We start from the raw sequence: 7745 nt of genomic DNA, 5'->3' as shown, positions 1-7745 counted from the left end.
AGCCAGTGTTAAAATCTGGTGTTTAGTTACAAATATTTCATGCTTTAACACTTGTTTAGTGTTAATACACAGTGTTCTTTGTGGGTGTTAACATGGGTCAATCCCTGCCCTGTATCTCAAACAGTTCCATAGCCCCCTAGGTCGTGATTCAGTAAATCATATAGCTTTAGATGCTATTTACACTTTATTATAATTAAATTGTGCAAAAGTACCAATTCTTTGCAATACGTGTAAATGGTAATGGATGCTATAAACACATATTGGCTGATACTGTTTGCACCTCAGTATTTTCCTTTACATTAACAGGATGCAAAAATAAAATAAAATAAAATGTGTAAATTATCATATTTATGATTAAACACGCTTTGGAAAACACTTGAATTTTTCTCTTTTATGTACTAAAGACAAGACACAGTGCTAGAACAGCATTAGGATTAAACAAAAGTATATATTAAGTATATTCAGCATTAAGATTAAATAAAGGAACTTAATATGAATAAACGAAACAAATAATGAATTCATGAGACCCTAGACTGCTGGTTAGATGAACCAAAAGCGAATTATATCTCATTTTTGACACTCAGACACACCAGAGCCAGCGGAAATATCAGAGGAGTGGCAGAGAAATGGGCGCCCTCCGTGGGATACAGGAGCACTGTCCCCTGCTGGTCGAACTTGGAACTCACATCGACATCGTCTGAGCAGACTTCTAAATAAGCGCTATCTTTACTAACTGACCTGAGATATGAAGTTAACACAACCATATTCTCGACTAAACTAGACTTAAAACTAAATTTAGTTTTACAGAAACTAATATTGAGAAGCAGTTATTAGGCTATACGTCTATTGAATCGGCTTGTAAGCTCGCGCGAGCGTAGGGTCACGTGATGTTCCGTGATGGAACAGTACAAAGACCGTTTCTCAATGCAGCCTCCGGAGGTCGCATATGCAGGCTGCATACGTCATCAAGCCTGGTTTGTTTAACTTAACTGAGCATTACATTCGTAAGTCATAAGCATATTACAACAATTTACGATTAACTTAAAATAATAGTCAACTTTAGAATTGTTAATATTCTGAGTTAAGTCTTTATGACGTATGCATCCTACAAATGCGACCTCCGTACAAGGTAGCTGACTGACACGCATCCATATCTACGCATGTGCAATGCTTTTCGACTTTCCCGCCCATAAAGTCATCTTTATGGATTTGTCTGCACACAACGGAATATGTTCCAAGGTAAAGTATTACTTTATCAACTTGTGATTTACTTGTTAACTTGTATAATATCATAAACAACTTATATTTACTTTATATTAAACCGTTTGTGTGAACATTAATTTGCTGGAGCATTTGCACTGCACATTTCACTATTAAAGAGGAGTATGAATATTTCTTATTTAACAAAAAATATCAACGTTAAGTAAATATCTTTTAACATAAAAACACGAAGTATAGATAAATTGTAGCATACGTGTAAGTTGATATTAAGTTAACTGTCTGTGTTTTTACCTCAGGTAAACTCAGCAAGCTTTCAAAGTTACTTAAGATGCTGGCGATAAGTCTTGAGGTCTGAACAATTTTACAGGTAAAACTGAGTTACATTTTAAAATATGCTTTAACTTTTAGTGAATTACAAGACTGCCATGGTAATGTTTATTTTGACCCTCAAATTCATAGGACACCACCATCGCTAAAAGCAAAGCGGCTCAATTCTTTAATGGAGAACAGCAGAGATGTAAGTTAACGTGTTCGTTTTCATTGTGCTAAATGTAATAATTTGGTAAAACAATGAGCAAGTTTTATCTTTTGTCAAGTTTAAAAGTGCAAGACAGACATTAGGGAGTGGGTCGGCCTGATTTGAATCTTTATACTCTGATGTATTTGTGTTTTTATGTGTCATTTTTATTTCTGGTAAAAGCAAAGTTTGTTTACCTTTCACAGGTTGCACAGTAAGGGCAAGAACGCAGTACAAAGACACAAGAAAGTATGTAAAACTAAAAAAAAAACATTTATTTTTAAAACCGAGCTGACTTAAACCACTATAATTTATGACACTTGCATTACATGTGAACAGCCCCTACGCTAATAGGATTCTGTTTCTCTCTCCCTGTCTCATCCTCGACCCTGAGGACAATGAGACAAACAGACCCAGTTCCTGCTGCTGTGAAGGTCATCACACCACTGATCTACTGACCGTCCTTCTACGAGATGCCCAGCCAATGCCTGACCAGCAACCACCGGCGGAACCAGTTTAATTCGCTTACCCGTTCACATACCCCGATAGTATTTATATATATATAAATATATATGTATCTCTCTCAAGGGTTTTTCCCTGGACTAGCCAGGAGGGTTTTCTCCTAGGGGTTTTTTTTCATCCCCTGGAGAGTCCACCACCTTTGGCTTAACCTACTACTTTACTGTATATGTTACATTATTACTATGCTCGCTTTTCTATGCTTTTTTTACATTTATTAATGTAAAGCTGCTTTGAAACAATTGGCAATTGTCAAAAGCGCTATATAAATAAAATTGAATTCAATATTTAATGTTATATTTAATTAGACTGAGTGTATATTTACAAACCATAGTGACATTGAGATGATTTCATGGATTACATGTTGAATTGTTGTATTATTTATGTAAAATTTTATTCCAGTGGATACTGAATATTAAAAAATAATTTATTAAATTGTATGTTGATTTTATGTATTTTTCGAGTAAAGTGTATTATTGAAGTGTAAACTGAAGATTTAGAAAGGAAAAATTTTATTGAATTGTATGTTTCCCACATGTTTATTGCTGAAATGTTGCAGAATTGTTGCAGATTTAATAAATTCAATTTGATGTTTGTAGTCACTGTTTATTTTTTTGTATTTATTTTGAAAAATATATAGTATAAAACTTTTAGTTTTTATCTGCATTGGGATTTTAACATGAAAATGATTTACACCATAGAGTGTTGAACGTTTACACTACTGAGTGTTTGTTAATCAACACAGAGAGTGTTAAAAATTGACACTTTAACAGTGTTTGTTTAAGCAACACTTTGGTAAGTGTTGACTGAACACTATCAAAGATGGACCTGTGTGTTCACCCGGGCAGTGTTAATTTTAACACCCATGGTGTTAAATCTTCCATCATATTTTTGCTGTGCAGTATAAACCAGCTGCTTAGATTATACAAGCCGTTTTAGGTTCTTCTGGACAGCGGAGAAAATGGAGTAACCCGAGTAAACACACACTGACATAGGAAGAACGATATAATGACTTGTTCTTCCCTTTTTTTTTCTATTTTATTTGAAGCTGCTTTGGTATGATGAACAATTGTTAAAAACGCTACATAACTAAAATTGACTTTTATATATTTTATATATATTCTTATATTTATATATATAACATTATTATATATTAAAAAAACACCTGCTTAAAATTCTGAATCAACACATGTCAGCCAGCTTAAAGGTTTATGTATTAAGTATATAGACTAGGACGGAGTATTTGGTGCTACACTGAGTCATTTCTTATTAAGTAATTTTATAAATAGTAGGCTACTCCATTCCATGCCATATTATTATGGTCTAGGATTGAGAATGTGGATGTATTCATTAATTTTAGTAGAACAGTGTAGCATATCATTTCAAATTCAAACTATATTCTAGTTAATGTATTTCCTAAACAAGTTCCTGTAAGATACTATCACAGAAAAATCAAACAACAAAATCACTCCGGTTATGAATGAAGCCATATTAATTTTTAGCAGTTTTACTGTAATGTATAAACGAAAGTTCTAAGTAAAAACTAGCAGCAGTCTCCTAGTAAGCAAGACGAAGCAAGGGTTGAGAAGAGAACTGGCATTATATTGAACCAATCAGAATAGAGAAAGCAATGAGTCATCAGGTGCCTCATTTCATAGCCCCGCCTTCCCACCTGCACTTGCAAACTCAAATCAGTGAGAGAATTGTGACAAAACTGCAAGCGCAGAGGGACCAGTAGATGTCGGGTTATTTCAGGAAATAGTTTTCCTCCGTATGCAACAAGTCATTTACAACTGGTTTATTTTACACAAAGAGACAGATTCTGCGCGATTAATTCATTTTTGCCATTCATGAACATGTGTTTTTCATTTTCTTTCAATGCTTTTGGCAGTATTTCAGCGCAAAAACCGTGCCAAAAGTGTAAGCGCGGAAAAACTGAGGTCAGATGCATACAGTTCATACTTATTTAGTGCTAATATGAAGTTTCAGTTTTACAAGACACGAATTACACTTACAATTAACAGTACAATGATGCAAAACTTGTTTTCTTACGCTTGTAACTTGATTTACACCTTCACAAAATTGGTTTTGCGCATGCAAATTTATTTTATGCTTGCAATGTTAAGTACATTCTTACAAATTTTATCCTGCGCATGCAAATCTTTCAGCCGCTAAATTACCTTCATAAATAACACACCATTTCATTCTGAAGGGCAAATGGCGTTGTAAATGGATATGTAAAACCATCTCTGGATCATTTTTTTTTTCACTTATAAAGGCCACATACCTTCTATTTAGATATCAAAGAACAATGTTACATATTATGTCAATGCATTCTTGGTTACCTTTAAAAGATAATGTTTAGACAGAGAAAATTTTTGCTGTGGTCAATGACTCACATGTGTGGTCCATCAATACCAGGTGCAGCCTACAATTCTGTATTTGTATGTGTTGTATTTACAATGTGTTTCTGTATTTGTATGTGGTGTGAGTAATGGGTTTCTGTATTTGTATTTGTTGTGAGTATTTGCAATGTGTTTCTGTATTTGTATGTGTTGTGAGACATGCGTTTCTGTATTTGTTGTGAGTATTTGCAATGTGTTTCTGTATTTGTATGTGTTGTAAGAATTTGCAACGCGTTTCTGTATTTGTATGTGTTGGAAGTATTTTCAGCCAATTTCTGTATTTGTATGTGTAGTGAGTATTTGCACCAAGTTTCTGTATTTGTTTGTGTTTCGAGTATTTGTAGCGCATTTGTTGTCAAACTGATGAAGATGTTTTCTTGATTTGCTGGTGTTTTTCTATTTGCAAGTGTTTTCTTTTGTTGCAGTGCAGTGACCCCTGTCGGCCACTGTAAGTAACAAATTTCATTTCACTAGAAGATTAAGAGGTTGCAACTAAATAATGCGTACAATTGATGTCTTGTTGATATTAAGGTCTTATATATTTGAAGCAAAAGATATGTTCTGTTACTGATCAAATGAAACTTATTAATAATGTTATATATAAAAGGCTATACTGCTCCGAGCAGCAGTTGAAGAAACAGAAGGTTGTCTGGACTTGTAATAATATAGCAGCTGCTTGGCCTTGGGCAACTCCTCACTAAACCATTAGGAAGTATATATAGAGACCACCAACTTGATCATATTAACCATTTAAAACATAATGAATGAGGCCTGTAGGCATATCATTAAAAATTTTTTTTAGCAAAATTACAGTATAAATGAAGCATGACTATAGCACCACTTATGGTTCCACATAGGACAATATGGTTCTACATAGGTTCAACAGAGGTGCTGTTTAGCAATAAAATGGTTCCCATAAAATTACAAACCAAAGACTTAGTCTATCATCTAGCAAACACCTAAAATATGATAAAACTAAGGTCAACATGCTAAATTGGTCAAACTGGCATCATGTTAGATAGAATTAAAACATGCTAATGTTTATGATAATCCCAAAATCCATTATTATCTCAATGGGGTTATCCTGGTAAAATAAAATCACAAAAAATAAAAATACATATTCTGTAAAATTTTACATTTGAATGTCAAAGAATAAGTGGCCCTGTTTTAAAGTTTTAACACAGCATATGAAACACCACATAAGTAGAGTTTTAAGTTTTTTGTTAGATTAGTATCTACTAGTACTGTCAGGGTAAGAAATACACAGATCCAAATGCAGATATTACTTTTACTTCTCACAATAAAGGAGAGAGAGAGGAGAATGCTGATAGAAGACAGAAAGAGATCCACTGCTTGGTGACAGGGTGAGAGATCCACTGCTTGGTGACAAGGTTAGAGTTTATACTGCTAGATAGCAAGATGTGTGTTCCGCTGCTTGGTGACAGGGTGAGAGTATCGTCGGGCAAAAACCCGCTGCTTAGAGTCTAGACGAGGTGTCCGCTGTACGTAGACAGGGTGAAGTTTCCGCAATGCGATGACAAGATGCGACCTCCGCTGCGTGTAGACTGAGAGAGGCTCCTCTGTACGTAGACAGGGTGATGATTCCAATGTACAATGACAAAGTGATGTTTCCGCTGTACGAAGACAGGGTGCGAAGATGGCAGCAAAGCAGGCGGAGGAGTCTTAATAACACGCCGCGGATGGTCAGCATACACCGCTGGACAGCGATGGTGCTGAAGAGGCAGAGAGAATGTCTGAAGCAGCGAGAGCCCGTGGAGAAGTAATCCTGAGGGCAGAGAGAATGTCTGAAGCAGCGAGAGCCTGTGGTGAAGTAATCCTGAGGGCAGAGAGAATGTCTGAAGCAGCGAGAGCCTGTGGTGAAGTAATCCTGAGGGCAGAGAGAACACACAGAGCACACCAGGCAGCACAGAACGACACAGCAGAGCGCACAGATGACAAAATAAACTAAGAAATAATAAAACTAGAATAAAGAACAGAAACAAAACTGGACAAGACTGGGCGGCGAAGCACATAACTTAACATAATGAACTCACAGGGAAACAGAGGGAGGAAGGGAACTAAATAGCAAACCGTGGGAGAGATAATTGGCATCAGGTGTGTGATGCAGGTGAAAGGAATGAAGCGGGAGGAGGAGCACCCGAGTGACAGACGTGCACGTGAAAGCTGTCAAAACACACAGACACAAGACAAAACCCAAAACAAAGCAGTTGATCAGACCGAGATCATGACAGTACCCCCCCCCCGTACGCCTCAAAAGGGGACAGGAAGTGAATTATGAGCATATTCTACCCAAGGAAGTTGTTGGCACCAAGAGCTCGGAAATCGTGATGTCAGACAGCAGAGGGCTCGACCGAGATCCTGATTAGCACGTTCACACTGGCCGTTGGTCTGTGGATGGTAACCTGAAGACAAGCTGGCGGTGGCGGCGATCTTTCTACAGAACTCTTGCCAGAAACGGGAAATGAATTGAAGACCCCTATCAGATACCACGTCAGTAGGCAGACCATGTAAGCAGAAGACCTGTTTGATTAATACCTGGGCTGTGTCTTTGGTGGAGGGTAGCTTAGGTAAGGGAATAAAATGAACCGCCTTACAGAATTGATCCACCACCATACCCGTACCTTAGAAAGGGGTAAGCCAGTAACAAAATCTATGGCTAAATGTGACCAGGGGCGGGAGGGAACAGAAAGGGGTTTGAGCAAACCAACGAGAGACTGATGAGAGGCTTTAGTGCATCCCTGAGATGCTAAAACAAACTGTTTGACATCCTGACCCAAAGAGGGCCACCAAAAACGTTGACGGACGGTAGCCAACGATCTCCGAACTTCTGGATGGCAGACAAACTTGGACTCATGACACCACCAGATGACCTCGGAACGGAGTGCAACCGGAACCCACAACAGACCCACCGGGCACTCCTCTGGCACTTTCGCCCCTCGTCCGGCCTCCCTCACCCGTTGCTTGATTCCCCTTCCTCCGGAAGGATGGTTTCGGCCCTCACAGCACAGGGACCCTCGAACAAACAGGAGAGGGCATCGAGTTTGACGTTCTTAGCACCGGGC

The 7745-nt window shown here is 37.6% G+C and overlaps 1 long non-coding RNA gene across 1 annotated transcript; it reads left to right on the top strand.

The window, feature by feature from the left end:
* The first annotated feature begins 858 nt into the window (after positions 1-858).
* On the top strand, positions 859-2656 carry LOC135784009 (uncharacterized). The gene is made up of 3 exons (XR_010545966.2): positions 859-1588; positions 1681-1738; positions 1945-2656. It is a non-coding gene; the product is annotated as an uncharacterized lncRNA (long non-coding RNA).
* Positions 2657-7745: the final 5089 nt, after the last annotated feature.

The sequence above is a fragment of the Paramisgurnus dabryanus genome, chromosome 19 (genome assembly GCF_030506205.2).
Source record: "Paramisgurnus dabryanus chromosome 19, PD_genome_1.1, whole genome shotgun sequence".
NCBI classification, from domain to species: domain Eukaryota; kingdom Metazoa; phylum Chordata; class Actinopteri; order Cypriniformes; family Cobitidae; genus Paramisgurnus; species Paramisgurnus dabryanus.
This window is presented reverse-complemented; position numbering and strand designations above follow the sequence as displayed.